The sequence below is a fragment of the Alexandromys fortis genome, unplaced genomic scaffold (assembly GCF_014885135.2).
Source record: "Alexandromys fortis isolate MF-2015 unplaced genomic scaffold, M_Fortis_MF-2015_v1.1 scaffold_258, whole genome shotgun sequence".
NCBI lineage: Eukaryota > Metazoa > Chordata > Mammalia > Rodentia > Cricetidae > Alexandromys > Alexandromys fortis.
The window spans coordinates 853,850-876,693 of NW_026068132.1; the positions used below are offsets into that span (position 1 = coordinate 853,850).

General features: G+C 47.6%; 1 pseudogene; it reads left to right on the forward strand.

The window, feature by feature from the left end:
- The first annotated feature begins 1,181 nt into the window (after positions 1 to 1,181).
- Positions 1,182 to 7,151, forward strand: LOC126490886 (dehydrogenase/reductase SDR family member 2, mitochondrial-like; annotated as a pseudogene).
- The last annotated feature ends 15,693 nt before the right edge of the window (positions 7,152 to 22,844 follow it).

The following is a 22,844-nucleotide window of genomic DNA, read 5'->3' on the forward strand; positions in this document are numbered from 1 at the left end:
AGCTCTGGAAACAGCAAAGATGGTCCTCTCAAGGGCTGGAGGTTTAAAGGATAAGAAAGAGTGAGTTTACCGCTCACGGCAAGAAAGGATTAAGACAAAATCCCTGATCCTGTCCATGGGAATGAAGCAAGGTGAGGTCTCCCAATCAGGTACTGCAGGCCTCTGCTCAGCCTCCGTGAGTCCAGAGGGCAGAGTGGCTCTCAGAAGGATAAAGAAAAGATGGGAACCAGGAGATGTAGAAAAGGAACTTGGCAAACAAGGGCGCCTTCCCAGAGGCAGTTCCAGTGTTTTGGCACCAAAGTAAAAAGAGTTAAAGCAGCAGAGGAAAATGAGAGAATGAGGACTCAGATGGGCCTAGGCAGTGAGAGCCATCTCAAGGCGCAGAGGCAGTGTGTGAGGGAGCAGAACACACGCTGGAGATGGGAGGAGATTCTGCAATCGAGGGGGTGAGAGCGAGGCAGGAGGAGCCTGTGGCTTTGCTGGACCCAGCTGTTGTGGATAAACCGACCAGTGGGTGAGAAGCCAGAATGCCTGTGCTTGCAACCTCCGGCTCAGGGTGTGTGTGGTGGGGCTTAGCTCCTCTCCAAAACTCCACCAGCAGCAGATTTCCTGGAACCCTGGGCCTGTTTTAGGACCCTGGGTTTTGGGGGGATTTTCCTTTGGCATCTTTGTCTCTGTGTATAGGAAGTCATTTCCTGGAGGTTCCAACGAAGTCAGCTGGAGGCCAGCCTGCAGAGCGGCTGTGTTCTGGGCTGCACTGGTCACCCTTCAGCCTCTGGCTGCACAGCAGGCTCCAACCCTGCATTTCTGTCTGCCTGTGTCTTATGCCACCTTAAGTGTCTCCCGCCCCCAGCTCATCTGTCACCCACCACACAGAGAATTTCTGCTTCAGACTTCTGAGTGCCAATCTTCAGCCTCTGGCTTCACAGCCTGTGTGGTCCTCTGTGTGGTGTGGTCCTCTGCTGTGGTGTGGCCAGCTCTTGGTTTCACTCCTCCAGCTAGTTGTTCTGGTGACATCATTGGTGTGTGTGTGTGTGTGTGTGTGTGTGTGTGTGTGTGGCAGTGGGGCAGGCTTTGCCAGTGTCTCCTGTGAACCTTGGTCCTAAGCCCCTAGCCATATGCTGCAGATGGGTGCGTGATCATGGGCCCTCCTGCCTGCTTTGTGGGGGTTCTCACCTGGCTTTAAGTTTATTGTTCAGTTATTATCTCTTTCAGGAATAGAGATTATTGTGTATTATTTTGACTTTTTTCTTTCATTCCGTTGAACCAGTAGGGCTTCTAATTCACTGTCTTATATGGACCCTCATTTCACTCTTATCAGTTAATACTTATTCCCTTCCCTCACCTTCCTCTGATTCCCCTCTCCCCTTCCCTCCTCTCCCTCCCCTTTTCTTTCTTGAGTGACAGGGATGAAGCTCAGGGCTTATATGTGCCAGGCAAGTGTTCTGCCACTGAGATCCAACTCTTATAGGCTCAGGTATCAGAAATATACTCTGTCTAACTGGGCTAGCCTTGGCTGCCTAAGAAGTGTGTGTGTGTGTGTGAGAGAGAGAGACAGAGACAGAGAGAGACAGAGACACAGAGAGAGATATGGGGGAGGTAGGAAACTATCTTATGCTCACCAATCCACAACTGAGAAGTGAGACGGACTCTCCTCCAGGGCAGCAGGATCCAGCAGAGCCAGGCCTGTTCACCATGCCTGGAGCAGTGGTCTGGGCCACTGGTGCCTGTCCCAGTCAAGCACTGGCTTCTCTGCGAGGATGCAGAGCAGTGGAATAACCGGGAGCAGAGTCCTGGCTAAGCGCGTGGCTGTGCTCACAGACTTCGCGGACAGGTGAGTGTTCTGATCTTCTAGGGTCTCAGCCTCTCACCCAGAGGGACCTTGGCCTCTGTGGCAAGACTCTGAGCTGTAGAGCAGGTTACCCACATCTTGGTGGGTTTCCGGGAGGGAGCCGGATAGGGGGGAGGCTGACTTGCACTCTGCCTGTCCACAGGGTTGGCTTTGCCATCGCCTGACGACTGGCCAAGGATGGGGCCCACGTAGTCAGCAGCAGCCAGAAACAGCATAACATGGACCGGGCAGTGGCCATGCTGCAGGGGGAGGGCCGCGTGCGATTGGCACTCTGTGCCAGGTGGGGAAGGCTGAGGACCGGCAATGGCGAGTGGCCAAGGTGAGAGGACAAGGAGAAGGGAGCTCAGAACCTTTGATTCACTGCTCAGCTGTGGGAGAGGCAGGGTGGGAATGGGGGTCCAGGCCTTCTACAAAGTGACAGAACTCCACAGTTGGAGAAATGTATGAAGGAATGGGGGATGCCCCAGCAGATGTTCCCGGAGAACAAGTTAGACCTCAGGGACTTCTGGTCCTGTTGGGATGGTTTCCTTTATAAGAGTTTGGATTTCACAGGGTCTTTGTGACCATCTCTGGTTAATGTAGCATCACCGGCTGTGCCTCGAGGACCTGCCCTCCTAGGCTGCCCTGAAAGATGAGTCCTCCTCAGGCCATCCCCACCCTCCCCACAACTCTCTCCACAGGGCCTGGAGCCCTGTGGAGATGTGGATTTCCTGGCACGTACAATGCTGCAGTCAACACTCTGGTGGGGAGCACTCTGGTGGGGAACACACTGGTGGGGAGCACGTTGGTAGGGAGCACTCTGGTGGGGAGCATGCTGGAGACCAGTGAACAGGTGTGGGACAAGGTGAGAGGCCAGCCAAGGGAACTGGGGCCAGATATTAGCTCTGTACTGGGCTCCTTCTAGAAGTTATTGTAAAGGCAGGCCCTGGATGGTAGGGCCAATCTGTGCTATGTTGTGCTTTATTTCTCAATCTAGCCCCTACATCTTCCTGCTCTTTCTTCTCATGGCTTAAATAGTTATTTGCTCAGTGACTGTTACTCTGGTTTGTTGTCATCATGACAAGCTATCTGATAAAACACAGGGAGGAAGATTTGGTTCTCAGTGCAGTTTCAGACCATGTGTGGCTTTGTTTTCTTATGCGCTGTGTTGAGGCAGAATATCATGTCAGGAGGGCTTTGGAGTGGGGGCATTTCTCACCGTAAGGAAAAGAGCAGGTGCCTGCAGTGGTGAGCTTCCTTCTTTCCCTTCTGTCCTTAGTTAAAGATCTATGGCTGTGAAGAGACACCATGGCCACAGCAATTCTTATGAAAGAAAGCATTTAATTGGTGCTTGCTTAATGTTTCAGAGGTTCAGTTCATTTTCATCATGGCAGGGAGTGTGGCAGCGTGCAGGCAGGCATGGTGCTGGAGAAGTAGCTGAAGCTGAGAATTCTATATCCAGAGTCCCATGCAGACCACAGGGGGAGAGAGAGAGAATCTCTCTGGAACACCCTCACAGACATATCCAGGAGTGTGCTTTACAAATCTAAGTATCTGCCAATCAATCTAGGTGACAGCCAAGACTAACCATCACATGTATTGAGCATTTACTATGTTAGACACTGTTCCAGGACCTGAGCACATGGCCACGAACGTATCAGGAAGAGTCTTGTTGGGTTGTACATTGTTCATTGTGTTCTTCTTTGGGGACTTGAGCAGGACTGGATCTATGGGCTCAGACATTCTGCCTACCGTGAACTCACTCTTTACCCTTAAGGCTCCGGGAGAGGCTCTGTCACATGACTCTAAGTCATCTTAGGGTCTGTTAGTCCCCCACTTCCTGTTCTATTCATCCCTATGGGTTTGTTCACAGTTCTCTTTGGTAGACCAGATGGACATGGATTGAATCTTGTCCTACCTGTCAGTAGTCCCTGCTGTATTCTAAGCACGGAGTCAAGGTTCTAACAGCTGACCTTGGTGTACTGTCTTCCCTAGCTTCTGTTTTGATGACACCATCTTCATTGCCCTCCTTCCTCTCTGCCCTCGATTGAGTGACCTCCACTGTGTCCTCAGAGATGATTTAAAATTTGAACTGCGGGCAGCCACCACTGAGCGGCTTCCCAGACACTTTAGCTTCACTCCTAATGTCCCTGAAAGACCATTTGTGACTTGCATGTGGCATTTCATCGCAGTCTCTCCTTCCCTCTGAGTCACTCCTTCTGGCGTCTCAATTCACGAGATCACGACTTTTTTTCTCAGACTGTTTGTTAGGAAGCATCCCTCTTGAAGTGGCTGGCACATGCTGACCATGGAGCTGACTTTCTCTGATGCGCCCCTATTATTCAAGGGCCTGAGAGTCAATATGCCTTTCTGCTCACTGGACAGGCATTTTTGATGGCGTAATTATCTATGGATCATAGCTGCCAGCATCTTGGAAGCATTGTCACGAAACGAGTTTGGAATTTATGTTAATGTAATCATAATGAAAATATCTCTTACACTCTAAGAGACTGGAACTTCTGCTGGACCTTACATCAGAGTTAATAATACACCTTGAGGTCATTTAAGACTTAATGCTGCTAGCATGCTGTGTGCTCAAACTGTTTGCTGAGCCTGCCTTGAAGAGAACAACATGACAACTGGCATCACTTGCCTAGGGTTTCCTACATAGCTGACTTTTGCAACCCAAGTTAGTGCATAACTATGTTAAAGTAGATACTCTTCCATGCCCCTGGCCCAGAGGGCAATGCTTGTGTGTTCATATGTGTGCTATAACAATCATTTTCTGAGAATAAAACAGGTCAAAGGCAACCTCATGCAACACCTATCTGCTATGAATTCTGGGAGCATGCAACACCTATCCACCATGAATGCTGGGAATGACACATGGCTATTGCTTCAGAGCCTTTGTTGCCTTGTTATCTGTCTCAGCTGCAGCCAGTGACTTAATCCCTTGTGAAACTTTGTTGAAGATTTCTGAGAAGTGTCCCTCATTCCCTGCCACGTGATGCTTTCTGTGCTGTTCAGTAAAAGAGAGAGAACAAAGCCCTCGGTTAAAGACAGAGTCACAAAATATGCATCAGGACACAAGGACACAGATTCAGACACATCCAGCAGAGAGATTATAGATGAGCCAGGGACAGTATGCTCCAGAGTCACAGGAGACACAGGGAGAGAAGTGGAGAATTCAAATCTGGGCTAGCTCTTGGTTCAGCTCCTCCAGGAGGAAGTCTTTAGATCTACCTTCCCTCTGTGTGGCTATTATTTTTAAATCTGGGGTTTCTGCATGAAGGTAGTATTCCAGGAGCACAGGCAGGGGAAGAGGCTGTGGTTTTTTTCCTTCTTAATCTCCTTAACTGTGTGAGCTGATCATCCTTGTCTAGACTCTGGTCTTACAGCTAAATAATCCCCTTGTACTTACTCACACCTACGACGGGGCTTTCCCATTTCATTCTGAAGGGAAAAACCTACACCAGGCCATTTCCTACACTTTGTTTTCTGTGTCCAGTGAGTGCATCTGTGCATCTGTGCCTGGACCTGAGTCTTACTGTGCTCCTCACCGACGCGTTACATACCGGCAGAAGGTTGTCTCTAGGAGAAGAAAAAGTTCTCAACCGTCATTTCTTTCTTTTAAAAAATTTTAAATTATTTTATATGTATGGGTGTTCTGCCTGAAAGAACACCTATGTGCCACATGTGTGTAGTGCCTATGGCCAGAAGAGGGCAGTCAATCCCTTAGAACTGCTGTTCTAAGTGTGAGCTGCCATGTGGGGGCTGGGAATTCAATCCCAGACCTCAGGGAGAGCAACTAGGGCTCTTAACTACTGAGCCAATTCTCTCTAACCTCCTGACCTCCTGACCATCTCCCCGTCTGTGTGTATGTGTGTGTGTGTGTGTGTGTGTGTGTGTGTGTGTATGTAGAGTGTGTGAAGCCAGAGGTCAAAAACAAATGTCTTCCTGTATCTCTGTCTACCATTTTCTTTTAAAGACAAGGTCTCTGGCTGAACCTGGAGCTCACCAATCCGATTTGGCTTGACTGGCCAGTGAGCTCCAGAGATCTCCCTGTGTCTGCTTTTTCAGCACCAGGACTGCAGATTTGCATGGGTGCTGGGGATCAGCCCCAGGCCCTCGAGCTTTCACCACAAGCATGTTACTGACAGAGCCATCTCTTTAGTCTGATGACCTTCATTTAATTAGTCTCCTTCCCTCCCATCTCTATCTGCTTCTTAGTGTTCATTGATAGGCATTTGTCCCCCTGTCTGGGGTCACTTCACCAAACCTCCTCTCCTCCCGTCTCTATCTGTTTCTTAGTGTTCACTGATAGGCATTTGTCCCCCTGTCTGGGGTCACTTCACCAAACCTCCTCTATTCTTCCTTCTAGCATTTAGTTTCTGCTCATCTCTTCTTGGAAGAGATAGAAGAAGAGAACATTTATAAGGCAGCGGTTCTCAACCTGTGGGTCATGATCCCTTTTGGGGGGAGTCAAACAACCCTTATATGGGATCACCTAACACCATCAGAAACATCAGATATTTATATTAGGATTTATAAAAGTAGCAAAATTTTAGTTATGAAGTAGCAATGTAAATAATTTTATTTTGGGGGGAAATCTCCACAGCATGAGGAACTGTGTTAAAGGATCTCAGCATTAGGAAGGCTGAGAACCACTAGTATAAGGGATCAACATGGACATTCTGTTTACGAGAATTAGGATCGGAATCTCAACCACTCATTGGCCTCAGTTTCCTCATGCAGAGTGGGGCTAGAAATGGGACCTTCACTGCACCATGTGGCTGTCATAACACCTTGGCTGGGGATAAATCTTTAGCTTCATGTCTCCTCTTGCATCTCTCTTCTTAGGAGCACTACTGTCATCTTGGTCTTCCATCTTAGCTTGTATTCCACTTGTGGTAAGAGCTTGGTTAGTTCTTGGTTGGTGCAGAGGAAGGGGTAGCCATGTATTTTTCAGAGCCACCCAGGGACAGCATCTAGGATAGACCCTTGTTTTACTCCTGATGTCTTGGGCTGAGCTTGTATCCATACAGCTTTGTTCTTTAACAAGGTTGGGCAGAGTGTGTCTGAGCACTGGGCTTACTCAGCTGTGATCCTTTGTGCATGAGAACTCCAACAGACACTTTCTTCTACCCCTTCTCCATCTCAAACATGCATAATTCTCTTTCAGGAACTGGGTGCCTCCAATGTCAGCAAGATAGACCTGCTAGATCTCACCAGGGCACTGGCATTGGAGTTGGCGCCCAGGAGCATTCGGGTGAATTGTCTGGTTCCAGGAATTATTAAGACTACTTCAGCCAAGTGGTGAGGACTGGGTGTCCCCAACCTGACAGCATGACCGAGGTCCTCACTGTCCTCTGAACTCAGCCGGAGCTCAGTCCACTGATGCTGCCAGGGGCAACCATGGCTGCTTGGCCAGGTGGCCACTTTAGGGTCCCATCCATTTCCTTGTCTTAGTCCTGTTGATTCAGTTGTCTCTTCGAATTGCCGCACGCCGTGCCCCCATGTCTGCACTCTGTGTGCTAGAACCCAGTTCAGGAGCTTCGGGAAAGGGGCTGGAGGTTGAGAATACACACGCAGAGACAGACCGACACACGCAGAGACAGACCAACACATGGACCTCCAAACATTGGTTCGGAAAGCCCCAAGAATGCCCCTTTTATTCTGTTCAGGGGCAGATTATATAGAGATAGCCACGCCCCAGCCAAACCCACCAGAAACCACTCTCCTGCCATCAGGAACTCCTGAAGGTCTCATGCTCAGAGCAGCTGTAGGCACTCATATCAGGGGGAAACAATTTGTTTACAAGAAATTCAGGATCTAGGGTCTCACTGCTCCCAACAGTATAGAGCAATGAGGCTTTCTGAATCACTTAAAGGAGAACTACCAGCTATAGAGGCAAGTGGGGTTTGCAGTTCTGGTGGTCTGAGTATAGCTGGGGAGGCACAGCTGGGGAGGATGTCTCTTTTGATGGACTTTTCCCTTTGCTGAAGTCTGGGTTCACATGACTGAGTCCCTTTAAGCCCTATGGGACCCTATACCGTCTGTAGCCCAAGAGCTCTGGGGTGTCAGAACCAGAGTGCAAAGATTCTGCCCTCCAGGATTGGGCAACCTGAAGACTGGGCGGGACTTGTGTCCTTCCTGTGCTCAGCAGGTGCTAGCTACATCACCAGGGAAAACATTATGGTGGCTGGATGTTCTCGGCTCTGAGGGCTTTGGAGGGCTGATCACTAGGGGTAGTGGCATCTAAAGAGAGTGTCTGAAGCTTTGTGAGGCTAGCAGTTTGGGGCTCACCTATGCTAGGCTCGAGGAAGAAGAAAACCCATCAGCATTCTCATTTCAAGCTTCTCTACAGGACCACTAGAGATTTGATGAGCCAACATTTGAGGCTCTTGATATGAGGTTGTGGGCTTAAGAATATAATGGACTTGGTAGTCTGGAAGAATCTTAAGCAAAAGGAGTGGAAGCCAAGGCCCTAAAGGATCCCAAAACTTTCCCTGTAATTTGTTTTACATTTGTCTTTCCTAAAGTAAAATCAGAATTATTCTCACCTCTAGATGCTCCTGGCAAGGGTAGAGTCAAGAGAAACATGGCAGGGACGGGCCTTTCCTGTCTGCTGTGGCAGACCCATCGCAGTGGGGACTGGAAGCAGGGCAGAGGTTTGCTGACCCTTCTCCCTCTCTGCCACGAGAGTGGAGGCAATATTGCCAGCCTGTGGAGCAGTGAGGGTGTCACCCAGAGGGAAAGCCCTGTTTCTAGATGGAGTGGGGAGAAGGGGACTTTGCTTGTAACGGAACAGTGTTCAAAGATTGGAACTGGTGACCCTGTGATGTGTGTTTGGATTGGGGGAAGACTGCTGTTGGGATAGGAGAGGCTGAGGAGCAAGTGCAGGTAAAAATGGCATGCGTGTGTGAGTACGCATGTGCACATGTGTGTGTGTGTAGGGAAGGTTTGCACTCCACACATGGTTCTAGTCTCCTTCATGTCCAGAACCAGTGAAGTGAGAGTGTGGGCATTGAGGAGCAGCAGAAGAGCCAGCGACCCCCACTTCACCTGCTGTGTCCTTACTGCCCACATCTCACAACCTCCTAGTGGCCCCATGGGCTGAACAAGGATGAGACCTGGAATGTTAGGTGTCCTCCTCCAGCCTTGCTCAGCTTAGGGGTTGAGGGCTGTGGATACCCTGCACGCCTGCTTTCTTGGAAGATCTACCTCAGTATCTACTTGGTTCCCAGCAGGACCAAGAATTTCTCCTTAGATAATATTTGAGGAAAAAGAAAGAAAGAAAAAAACCAGAACCAAAAGACAACCAAGATTGGCCCTCCAGAGAATGCCTGCTGACTGGTGGTTGTGTGCATGGGGGTTGGGGGGAGAACTAAAGTGCCATTAATAACAGAAGGCTGTGGGTGGGGCTAATGCACTTCCCACTGCTCGGCTGTGGGGGAAGAACAAGCCCTCTCCTGGGAGTAGTTTGTTGTATATTTGTATATTTCAGCAAGGGCTCCAGCTGTCTGTGCCCAGGGTCCACCGTAGTCCAGAGTGGAGTGTCTCCATGCTGAATCGGGACAGAAGGAGTGGTCTTGGGGGAGTGTCTCAGACTGGGTAGCTGGGTTGGAGAGTTGGATGAGGGATTTTTATGGCAGCTGGGTTCTGTGGGGTGAGGTGAAGACAAAAATAGAGAGGCATTCAAGACTGTAGTGTTCACTATTGATGGAGCCAGTAAACGAACTGGGCTGGACCACATTAAGACCTGTCCCTCTCTAGTTTGAATCTGTGCTTTAAAAATCCAACTGTGGGGGCAAATAGAAGGAACCATGGGCCTGCCTGGTGCCATTAGGACTGGGCAGGGGATGGACACTCACAAGCCCCTTGGTGCCACTTGCCCTGGGTGAGTAGAATAAACCACAGGCTTGCCTGGTCTCTTGCGGCGCTGGGCTGTCAGGTGCCATTGCAGTGAAAAAATATATGGTAGGATGTGGGGTAGGGAGAGAGGCAGAATGGTTTGTGTCCTGTGGAGAGAGGCAGATCTAGGGAGGTGAAGGTGGTGAGGAATGCACTGATGTGGGCAGCCTGCTTGGCACACAGGGCCATGGTGATGTCCAGGTCCAGGCTGCTGCCAAAGACCATGTCTGGGTCTGTGGTCCTACCACAGCTGGAATCTGTGTAGATGTACACGGCCCACGTTGCCACCAAAGGCCACAAGGATGCCCAGGTTTTGGACTGCCACCTATAGCAATGTAGGGGTTGAGCCACTGCTGGGGCCATGCTGATCTGAGTGTCTTGCACTGCCCCCTGGGGCCATGGTGTCCTCTGGGCCACAGCCAGGGTCTTTGTTGATGTCCATGTCTCCTGTTACCATTGAAGGCTGGGTTACTGCTTGGGGCCTGTGCTGCCATCTGGGATCATGTGGAGTCTTGTGATCACGCTGCTGGGCTCATGCTGACTTGAGAGGTCTGTCATTCGGGGTCCAACTGCTGCTACTGGTCATGTCTGGTCCATGTTCTTGCTCCAGCTGGGGTCTATCTTAATGTCCATTGCCCATGTTACCACAGAGACCCTTCTCACTGAGAACCATGTGTTGAACCATGTGTTGAAATACGAGGATTGTGCTGAGCTGGTCCCACCCCTCACTGGCCCAGGGAGAGCAGCAGCCCCTCACGGGAGAGCCAATCCCACCCTTCTCTGGTCCTGGGATAGCAGACCCCAATGACCCAGCACAGAAGAGCTGGTCTTACCCCTCATAGGAGGGATTCCCCACCACACATAAACACACACAAGCACACACATACATACACACACTTGGGAAAGCTGGCCCCACCCTCACCACGGGCATTACAGCTGGCTCTACCCCTCACCTGAGGCTGGAGGTCCCAATGGCCTGGACTGACCAAGTCAGCTACCACCCAGGCACACATCCAGGGCTTTGAGTTGGCACCTCCAACATCTACTCCATCTATGACCTGCTAGAGCACGTGAAGAGACTGGTCCTGCAGAACCAGAGCGGCAGGATCTCCATGACTGGGAGCAACAATGGGGCATCTGAGAGGAGTTTCAGTGAGGGTCCAGTATTGATGGGTACCAGAAGCCAAAGGCCTTGAACCTGACTGACAACACATTATACAATGAACATTTGTAAGGAAAGCCGTTGGACAAAAGGGTCTACTGCATGATCCGCTGTAGCTCCCAGTGCCAGTAAGAGGAATGAAGAGACAATGGAGAGGCAGGAAAGAGAGGAATGAAGTGGGTTTTTTTGTTTGTTTTTAAATTATTATTATTATTTTTATGACTTTTTCTTAAGTTTTTCTTGAGAGGAGTGGCGCTACAAGGGTAGATGACGAACATGGAGGGACTGGGAAATGAGTGGGATTGGGGTACAGGATGTGAAATTCCCAAAGAATCAATAAAAAATTATGTTTGAAAAATCCACTTGGAATCCCAGATCATTATACCAGTGCTATTTGGAGACTAAGTCTTTGGAGATGAATTAGTGGTAGAGGAGCCATGGGAATGGGAGCCCATGCTGGAGATGGTGGCTTTACTTAAGCTGAACTCTAATTTTAGAGTTTTTGTTCCTTTTAATCTTTAAAGGCTAAAAGATGCCACCCTTTAATGCAGGAAATGTTCCTGTAAATCCTAGTGAGTAAAACCATGATTTGTCAGTCATTTTTATTAGTGGTCCAGAGAGGGTCGGGTGTCTGTATTTATATACAGCTTGGCAAGGTTAGGATTTAAATTCAAGTTCTCTCAGCCAGCCTCCACCAAAAAGTGACAGTCTGTAGGAGGAGAGAGCAGTTTGCTTCTTTCCTGGATGCTTAGCCCCAAAATAATCACACAGAAAGCATTTTATTTAAATCACTGCTTGGCCCATTAGCTCTTTTTATTGGCTAACTCTTATATCTTTTTTAAAAAAGATTTATTATTATGTACACAGTGTCTGTCTGCATGTATGCTTGCAGGCCAGAAGAGGGCACCAGATCTCATTATAGATGGTTGTGAGCTACCATGTGGTTGCTGGGAATTGAACTCAGGACCTCTGGGAGAACAGCCAGTGTTCTTAGCCTCTGAGCCATCTCTCCAGCTCTAATTCTTACATCTTAATTTAACCCATTTCCATTAATTTGTGTGTTGCCATGTGTTAGTGGTTTACCAGGTAAAGTTCTCAGCATCTATCTGGTGGCTCCATGGCTTCTCTCTGACTCCGCCTCCTTTCTCCCAGCATTCAGTTTAGCTTTCCCTGCCTTTCTCTATTCTTTTGCCCTATCAGGCCAAGCCAGTTTTCTTTACTAATTAACCAATCATATTCACAGCATACAAAGGGGAATCCCACATCAACAGTCAGACCTCAGCCCAGCTCTTTCTGGGTTCCTGTGTGTTCCGGTTTTTCTTAAAGCAAAGCCCGAGCAAGGATTTTAGATAAAGTTATGGAGCAGATGTGAAGGAGTTAGGGGTGAGAGCAAGTCAGGGCAGCAGGACACTGCTGCATATCTGTGACAGGCATAGGGGCGGAGTCCAGAGGGCCTGCTGAGATTCCTTAGTGCTTGTGTTTAGGAACACAGAATTGGATCAAGGACATGTGGACAGTGACAGAAGAAGACACAGTTTTTTTTTTTTTAAGAAATAGGAAGATACTCTCTGGAATGGAGGTAGGCCAGAGAGTTGGTACAGGTCTGGGTCTCAAAAGCTCTGGGACATGGAGAGCATCTGTCCCTTATAGACTGCTTGTTTGTATAGCGCCATGCCTTTCAGCATTTAGAGATCTCCCCCCCCCCCACTCACGTGAACACAGCCCATGGTGGGAGCTCTTTGCAGTCTTGCTTTGCTATTAGATTCTTAAATATGTTGATTTTGATGCCTTTGGCCTTCCTTTTCACCTCATTCTCTACTTCCTCTTCACTGTAGTCCACAGGGCTGTCTCCCTCAGGTTCTGCAAATAAGAGTCTGAGTTACTTCTCACGAGTGATGTGTGCACTCTGACAATGGCAGGGGAATATTGATTTATGGGTTGTCCTCTCTGTCCATCAAGAATTGTAGGGATGGGAGATTATCAACCACTGTTTCCAACCAGAGAAGAAGATGCTGTCCCACAGTACAGTGCTTCAAGGACCACAGGAGGCAAGCAACTCACCCTGGCCACATCTGAAATTGGAATGAGGGTCAGAGGAGGTGAGAAGGGCACTAAACATGGCTGCAGCACAGCCTCAGGGAAGTAGCAGTCCACGCTCTCAAATGTGTTTGGGGGACAACACACAACCCACTGCTCTTGCGGCATTCCAGGGAGAAGTGAACTTACTCTCCACAAAATGAAGCAATTGGTCCACTTCCCGCACAGATTGGCGTTCAGAAATGTCCGGAAGCTTTCAAGCTGCTAATCTCAACTCTCCACTAATGGTTTGAGCAGTCGTGTGGCTGTCCCTCAGGGTTACCAGAAGGAACCAGAGAATGTGAAAGATGGAGAGGCAGGAAGAGAGGATCGCAGAGAAAACCCTTAATTAGCTAATTATACATAAAAGGAATGGGGTGTCTTTCAACAACTGAATGTTCTATTTGCTACAAATAGAATTGCTTAAATGCAAAGCTATAAAATTTTCAAACATAATTTAAACCCTCCCGTTTAGCTTTCTCTAAGCTAATACCAGAACGCTTTCAGAATGTGAAGACCCCAGAAAGGGAAAATGGGCAGGGCTGCTTTCTGTCTGGTATCTGGTGATTCAGGTTCTAAAGACAATGGCAAAAAGGTGCTGGTAGCAATGGTGGGTGCCTTGGTGACCTGAAGAATGCCAAGAGTGGATCTGAGATGTGGGAATCTGGAGCTTTAGCAACTAGATCTTTCAGTAGCAAACCTGACTGAAGCACCTACCATTTAGAATTGTCCTGGGTCTGAATTTTATAAACAAGATGAACTGTTGTGTCTACAAGGAAGGTCACTTGGGCCAACTACATCACTTACATGACATTTGGCTAACTTATGGGGAGTTTCTTCTAATGGGTAGGAGGTGAGATGAGATGTGGTGTCCTGTAAAAGACAATGTCATCACCCTAGCTTGAACCTCCTAGTGCTGCTGTGATCCATCAGACTGACAAATGAACAGAGGCTGGAGAGATGGCTCAGCAGCTAAGACCATTTGTTGCTCTTATAGAGGACTTTGGTTTTGTTCCCAGAACCCATATGATGGCTAACAAACTGCCTTTAACTCCAGTTCCTGGGATTCATCAACCTCTTCTGGAATTCAAGGAATCTAGGCACACAAAGTACATATTCATACATACATATGGGCAAAGTCTTAAAAACAATTATCTATCTATCTATCTATCTATCTATCTATCTATCTATCTATCATTGAGACAGGGTCTCACGTGTCTCAGGCTGGCCTTGACCTTGCTATGTAGCCTTGTTTCTACTTCCTGAGTGACAGGATTACAGATCAGCCCACCATGCTCAGTGTATGTAGTATTGGGAACAGAATTTGGGGATTGTGCAGTCTAGGCAGGCATTTTACTAACAGCTACATTCTCAGTCCATAATGAAAGATTTATAAAGAACGTACTTCATTCTTACAGTTTTGGAGGCTGTGAAGATGGCAGTATTTGGTGTCTGATAAAGATTGTTCTCACTTTCCAAGGTGGTATCACACTGCTGTGTCCTCATGTGGTGGAAGAGAAATACAGGCTATACTCCTTGAGCCCTTTTATCAACTAATTAATTATTTATTAATTCATTGATAGTCTCATACAGTGTGTTTTGGTCATACTCATCCCTCCCTCAGATTTTACCATCTATCATATCCAACTAGGACCCCTTTGAACTGTAATTACTGGTCTGGAAAGACATGCATGAGGGTGCAATAGTGGTACAAATGACATGGGAGTAACCAACCACTTTCTGCCTAGACCTAACTCCCACCCCACATGATGAAACTCATATCTGGTACCATTATCAGGTCAAGGACTATGGCTCAGGGCAGGCCAGGAGGCCTGGGGAGGACTTAGTACTGGTCTGCTGCTAAATGGAAGTAGTGTTATGTTGACTGAGGTTTCTGTCCCACCTGGTCCCACAGCCATTCAGCCCTTCAGTCCCAAAGAAAACACACAGAGGTCTACTTAATCATAAATTAGTTGGCCTATTATCTCAGGCTTCTTATTAACTTATATTAACCCATAATTCTTGTCTGTGTTAGTCATGAGGCTTGGTACCATTTTTCAGTGAGGTATTCTCATCTTGCTTCCTCTGTGGCTGGGTCACAACTCCAGACTCACCCTTTCCTCTTCCCAGAATTCTCCTGTTCTTGTCACCCCACCTCTACTTCCTGCCTGGTCGCCCCACCTATACTTCCAGCCTACCTACTGGCCAAACAACATTTTATTAAAATACAAGTAACAAATCTTTACAGGGTACAAGACCATTGTCCCACAGCAGGATTAAACTGACTCTTAATGACTTATAGAACTCTTGAAAGGTCCTAATACCACTCATAAGGTCTCTGTTCTCGTGACACAATCCTCTCCTGAAGGCCCCAACTCTGATAGCCTAGGAACTTAGTCCTCCTAGGTTCAGACCATAAAATTCTTAATAAATTGATCCCAAAGTACAAAATAAATCACTACAACCTAAACCAGAGAAAGCCGTTTTCATAATATTCCTGAAAATCATTCTGTTTTTCTTCCACAACCTCCTTACCTATCAGTTAACTTCACAGTAAGCCTTTCTGGGAGACTTTGCCCTCCTCCTGCCTTGCTTTGCTTGCTGAGGCCAAGTATAGATGCAGGTGTGAGGGAGTGTGGCCTCCTGAGGGCTCATGACCCAACCTACGTTCTTGTCACATTCTTTCTCCCAACTCGGGGACCTTCTCTCCAGCAAGCCTTGTCTCTAGCCTTTCTCAGAAGAGTTTGAAACATGCCCATCACCTGCCCTGGGAACAGCTGCTCAAAAAAGGGGGACTTGGTGGGATATGTGGTCCAGAAATCAGGTTCTTTGACCCCCAGTGTTGGCTTTCTCCTGAGCAAATCCACTGCCAGTTTTCCCAGCTCCTCATGCCGCACCATTGGTCCTTCCTCAGAAGGTTTTAGAAAACTAATTATCTATGTGTACATTGTGTGTCTGTGTGAGCATATGCTACACTAGTTCAAGTGAATGTGCAGGCCTGAGGACAGTGCCTAAGGCCCTGGAGCTGGAGCTGCAGGTGGATGTGAGCCTTCTGATGTGGGTGCAGGGAATTCTAGCTCCGCCCTCTGGGAGAGCAGGAAGCCCTCTTAACTGCAGAGCCATCTTTCCAGCCCAAAACGCTTTTGCTTGTTTGTTTCTTGTCTTGTTTTCAGCAAGAAAGTTTCACTTTGAACCAGAACAGCCCTCGAGGACAGTACTCACTTCTGCTAATGCCTTGAGAAACCCAAGGGACTTCACTGTTGTACTGACGGGTGGTGTTCAGAGAGCCAGGCAATCCTTTTTTGTTTCCTGCCCAACAGTGCTCTCTGGAGCTTAAGAATATATTCTTTGTAAGGACTTTGGTATCTCACACAGATCTGCTGAAGTGATTCTTACTTGGTATGGAATCAATAATTTTAAAAAATTAGGCCAAGGCTTAGTCCCTCAGGGAGTTTGATAAGAAGTGATTAAATGAATTAATGTCTTCACACTTTAGTTTGAAAATAATGAAAACGACAATCAGCGTCTGGCAGCCACAACTGTGTGTTGATAAGGGGTGAGATGAAGGGTCCTGTTGGACACTCAGAATTTTACTGTCATCCAGTGGCTGGTGTTCTGAGTGCTGGGTCCAGGCCTAACGGTTCGTCAATCTCATCTTGTTCTCACTGGTCTAGGGCTCACTATAGTTCAACCCAGGCAGCAAAACCAGCAGAAGCCAGAGTTCTTATACCAAGCAACCTTGTGTTCCTCCTGTGTTATTTCATTACTCTGAATCATAGTCTCTGAGTGATGACAGGTGGGAACTTTTGACTCTTTCCTTTCTGATTCTGTGTGCATGCGCGTGCGCGGGCGCGGTGTGTGTGTGTGTGTGTGTGTGTGTGTGTGTGTGTGTGTGTGAGACTTACCCATGACTTTTGAGTGATTCCTTGCCAAGAAATAAAAGCAAAATCACCCCATTTGACAATAGATTCAGAGAAAACTGGTAATAAAACCATACAAACTCCAAGATACAGGAGGAACCAAGCTGGGTCTAGAAGGAAACTATGAATGGGTGGCTTTTTTTCCTGTGGGAAAGTTCCCATGATGCAATCTTACCATGTTTTATCATCGTCAAGACAGTTGGGCATGCTTTTGGGATATAATGTTTTCTTTGTTTCCCTGTTCCTCACTAGTAGGTTGGCCTGATGATCAACATATAAAACCTTTAAAAACAGAGTTTTAGGAACTATCAATGTCAGAGAAGGTCCCTGTGTTCACTTGATGACTAAAGACAAGCTCAGGACCCCTTGGGGATCACGTCTGAACACAGACCCCTCCTCCAAAATGTCCACTGCATGGACATGATCTAATACAACACTCTTACCTAGACGGACAAGAAGGTGTGGTAATGGAGTTAACTGTAATAGAGCTTGAGAAGTGAAGGACGTCTCCCTTCTTCCCTTTGAGTCCTGACATACAGTATCCCTTCCCCGAGGCACTCAGTGTTGATAAGGATAGCCCATTCCTGAAGATGTGGGTCATCAGCGTGGCTCATCTCTCTGAGGGCTATTGGTATTGGAGGTGTTTTTTATTTTTGCCTATTTACCAATGTTTACTGTACCTGGAACTCTGTCCCCATGCTAGGAAGCTAGCTAGTCAGTGAAATAAGTGTGGCACATCGTGCAATAAGCCAAGAGAGGACAAGAGAGGGCTTAGCTGCGGCTGCAGAGTTCAAGCAGCTGTAACATTTTATTTGCAGAGAGGCATACTGGCAGCCTTTTGTTCGGCGCTCTTTTCTAGATCAGAATATCACTGTCATAGAAACTGCAGTCCTGTTGCTGCTTTTTATTTTGAAATGAAGTCTTGTTTTGCAGCCTAGGACATGGTGATCCTTCTGTCTTAACTGTTAGAATGCTGGGGTTATGAATGTGTGCTTACCACACACCGTTGAAGCTGTGGTTTTATAACATGAGTTTGCCTGTGCTGCTGTAACAAAATGTCTGAGAATGGATACTTTATTCAGGACAGACCTTTATCTACTTTCCCCCGGATTCTGCCCCTGCCTTTCTTGTCAGTTTTTCCTTAAACCACCACTTGCCCTTGGAAGCTTTGTCCCGGCTGTTTACCGGGCGTGGACATCATTGCTGTAGAGCCTTGCTCCTGCTCACCATGGGGCATGAACATCCTTGCTGTAAGCCTTGCTCCTTCTGACTTTGGGGCATGGGCATCATTGCTGTAGAGTCTTGCTCCTGCTCACCATGGGGTGTGAGCATCCTTGCTGTAGAGTCTTGCTCCGACTATGGGGCATGGGCATCATTGCTGTAGAGCCTTGCTCCGACTATGGGGCATGGGCATCAATGCTGTAGAGCCTTGCTCCTGCTCACCATGGGGTATGGGCATCATTGCTGTAGAGCCTTGCTCCTGCTCACCATGGGGTATGGACATCATTAGACTTTTCTGTTTTCCTTTGAAGTCCCACCTCTAGTGGGAACTTGTTATGCAGAAAGTCGCCAATAAAAGTTTGTTGAACAAACACGAGTGCTGATTGGATGAAAATTCCTCTTCCACAGGATGACTCAGATGTATCCAACTCTTCCTGCTTCTTGGGAACGTTTCCTTGGGCCTGAATTTTCTGTAGTGTAAGAAAATTTTTTTTAATATTAGTGTTCAGTTCTGACCCTTGCTCACTCCAGAGCTTCAGGCCCACCCCCTTGCCTCAAGAGCTCTAGTTACAAGAGTTTGTCTTACTGTGGAGATAGTTCAATCAGTCTGTCTCTAGAATATATTAAAATTGGGCCTGATAGAGTATGTTTTTGTTTTGAAAGACCCTCGGAGAGTGTCTTCCCTCAGGAGAGACCCCGTACCCAAGGATCAACCGAGACCACTCGTGCGGATGCAATCAGCAAGAGGCTTTATTCAGATACACAGGTACCTGGGGCGACAAAGTCTCTCAGAGGACTTGCGCGCCGACAGGCTGGGGTAAGGGGTTTACATAGGGGCAGGGGAGCAGAAGCACGGGTACAGAAGCGAGATGCATGGTTACAGGGATTTCCTTGGTCAGTTTGAATGAGGCCAGGGTTAACTTGGGGACAAGTTCACTTAGTACATGGAATCAGATAAAGGGGCTGACTTGGCTCTATCTAGGGTACATAGGGTGTTTTTCGGTACTTTCTGTTCCTGCCCTGGGCCAGATGTCTGACCGCAGATATCCTGTTTGGCAGCTCGAGGGCTGGCTTCCATTTGAACTTATACTTGTTTGTGCAAGCCTTGCAAAATGGCCTTTCTGTGGCTAAGCGGCAGACTAGCAAGAGTGAGGGTCTTTCAGTTTGTGCTGGTGCAGGGGAGACAGGCAGATCTCTAGGGCTTGCTTACTTCCAGTCTAGACTAATTAGCATGTTCCAAGACAATAAGAGAGAGAGAGAGAGAGAGAGAGAGAGAGAGAGAGAGAGAGAGAGAGAGAGAGAGAGAGAGAGAGAGAGAGAGAGAGAGAGAGAGAGAGNCGAGAGAGAGAGAGAGAGAGAGAGAGGTGGACAGCACCTGAGCAATGACACCCCATGTTGACACCTCATCTCTGTATATGTATGTGTGGTGGTTTGAATGAGAACAGTCCCCATAGGCTCGTGTATTTGAACGTTTGGTTCCCAGTAGACAGACCTATTTGGGAAGAATCAGGTGGGACTTTGTAGGAGGAGGTGTGTCATTTGGCAGCGTCGTGTGGTTATCAGCGGTTGTTCTTATGCAGCTCTGCAAGGAAAAAGTGCCATCAGGGTAAAAAGAAACACGAAATGTATAGTTTGGGGTGAAAAAGGAAAAGGAGCCCCAGGAAATTTAACGTTGAAATAGATAAGAAGAGGCCTGACATGAAATGACATTGGGGAAGGATGCCCTCAGTGCAAGACCTCGCCCAAATAGGCTTCCGACTTGGAAAAAGGAAAGCCCTGGGGAGTTTTCTGTTTATAGCAAGCAATAAAGAAAAGCTTATTCAAATGTGATTCAAGGAGTGGGCCAGCCTCCATCCCAAGTGTGTTCAACTGGACAGTGTTGCCCATGTGGTTCTGGCTTTACATACAAGAGTAAAGTGTTTGTGGAATCTTCCTCCATAGTTAAGGAGAGCCGATGAGGCCAGGTCGGAGGCAGAAGAGTTCCTGCACAAAGATTCTGAGAGGCCATTGTATGAAACTGTGGAAGTGAAGCCTTGGCTGTGCTGGAGACCCCAAATATTGGAGATGTCAGAGACATCTGTCTAGGAGAGCTACAGAGGAGTAGAACCAGCCTAAGGAAGAAGAGTGTGTTGTGGTCAGCAAAGCTGAAAGGGAGAAGCTGTCTAAGCGCTTTGGTATCAGATGTGGGGCTACAGGGTTTGGGGTTTGCCCTTCTGGGTTTTGGTTCAGTATTTCCTTACTAGGCGCCCCCTTTCTCCCTTTCAGAATTTGTCTTAGTTAGGGTTACTATTGCTGTGATGAAACCCAAAGCAGCTTGGGTTTCTTTGGGAAGGGTTTATCTGGGAAGGGTTTATCTGGGAAGGGTTTATCTGGGAAGAGTTTATCTGGGAAGGGTTTATCTGGCTCATGCTTTCACATCACAGCTCATCATCAAAGGAAGTCAGGGCAGGAACCTGGAGGCAGGAAGTGATGCAGAGGCCATGGAGGAGTGCTGCTTACTGGCTTGTTCCTCGAGCTTTCTCATCCTGCTTTCTTATAGAATCTAGGACCACCAGCCCAGGGATGGCCCCACCCACAATGGGTTGTGTCCTCCCCTTCAATCACTAATTAAGAAAATGACCTAAAGTCTTGTTTGCAGCCTAAATTTATTGAGGAATTTTCTCAATTGAGGTTCCTGCGGCGAACTCCCTGACCAGCAGGAAGGAACAGCCACCAGACGAGGATTCTTCCCAAATCACGCTTTATTGGAGCCTCTTGGTTGAAGGGAGAGCAGAAAGCAAGTGGCCCCGAGCGCTGAGCTGTAGCTGCTTATATAAGGAGTCTGCCTAGCAACCTTTGATACTTTGATACTTTAACTGCTTTTCTGGAGACCCACCAGCCGGAAAGAAAGCAGGGGAACATCCTTGTCAATTACAGACCACAAGGAAGTTCCCCTGCCGGTCAGGGGGAGTGTGGGCAGCTAGATCACAACAACTCACCCTGTTTTCTGGTGGAAGAACTGCAACCTTAATATGGAGTTATTTATCAAGTGAGGCGGGGCCAAATGCCATCTTGTAATGGCAGCCACTCAAATCGGCTCCCAGCAGGTTCCCTCTTCTCTGATAACTCTAGCTTGTGTCAAGTTGACATAAAACCAGCCAGCACAAAATTACAATGTATGTTTTGTGCCTGACTGTTTCAAGCATGTAATTTGCTTTTTGCTTTTGATTATACAGGGGGTTGCAATTAAGAGATTGCCTTGAGTCTCAGAAGAGATAGCTGTGTTTGTTTAATTATGTGAAGATGGGTTGCTGTTTTGCCTTGCCTGCCTAAGCCACCTGATTGGTCTAATAAAAAGCTGAACCATCAATAGCTAGGCCGGGATAGCAGATAGAATAAGTAGGAGGAGGAATCTAGGCTCAGAAGAAGAGAATGAGAAAAAAAGAGAGGAAGACACTTGTGTCAGCAAGACACAGACCAGGACATACAGAATGAAAGACAGGTAAAAACCATGAGGCAAAATGTAGATGAAGGGAAAGAGGTTAAATTAAGTTATAAGAGCTAACTAAAAATGCGCATAAGATAAGGTTGAGCATTCATAACTAATAATAAATCTCCATGTCATGATTTGGGAGCTGGTTGATAGCCCAAAAAATAAAGTCTGATACAAGAGACTTTGGACTTTTAAATAGTGTTGAGACTATGAGAACTTTTGAAGCTGTACTAAATACAATTTGTATTATGTTATGGCCACAAGCCTATGGGAACACGGAATGGAATGTGGTGGTTTGAAGAGAATGACCCCCTTAGGCTGGTATATATTTGAATGTTTGGTCCTTGGCTGGTGGAATTGTTCCGGAAGCAATAGGAGGATGACTTTGTTGGAGGACGTGTCACTGGGGACAGGTTTCGATGTTTCAGAAACCCATACCACTCCCAGTTAACTCTTGCGCCTCGTGTTTGTGGATCAAGATATAAGTTCTCAGCTACTGCTCTAGAACCAAGCCTGTCTGTCTGCTGTCATGCTCCTCTCTGTGATGGTCAACTGTAAGCCCCCAATAAACTCATTCTTCTAGAAGGTGCCTTGGCCAGGTCATGGTGTCTTATTACATCAGTGGAAAAGTAAGACAGCATTCATATGTACCTGAGTAACATATACATACTCATAGATCTGAAACTCAGGATGCTTTCTCAGGGGCTATTTCCTACATGACTTCCAGTTCCGCTCAATCTGGGTCCCACCCAAGGGGTGGATTAGGGCCATAGGATTAGAACCTTATAGCTCAGTAGATGGGTTCCCCCAGTGCTGAGAGGCAGAGAGCAGCAGCTGCCCTGAGTCCTTTTATTCAGGGCTAGGCATTGCTTTCAAGTTCTCGCCTTTAAAGCTCATGAGTACTATGTGAGGCAGGTTCTCACCTCTGCTCGTCTCAGAGGAGCGCCCAAGATTCCTGGAAGAAGAAATGATTCAGCTGAGTGACTCCAGTGAATTTGCTCGGGTTGTGTACAAAGTCATCCAGAAGGGCAGGGCGTGTGCAGCAGGGACGGGAGATGGTGGATGTTAATTCTGTCCCATGAGTGAAGAGTCTGGAAGGCATTCTGCATATCTCGGGAGGTCCTTGTGGAATTGGTATCTGTTGCCCACAGTGCCAACCGCCTCAGGTCAGCCTCTCGAAGTATTTGTCCCCCCTCCTGCACCTGTCCCTCAAGGTTATCTCACAAGAGACTGACCTTTCATTTGTTT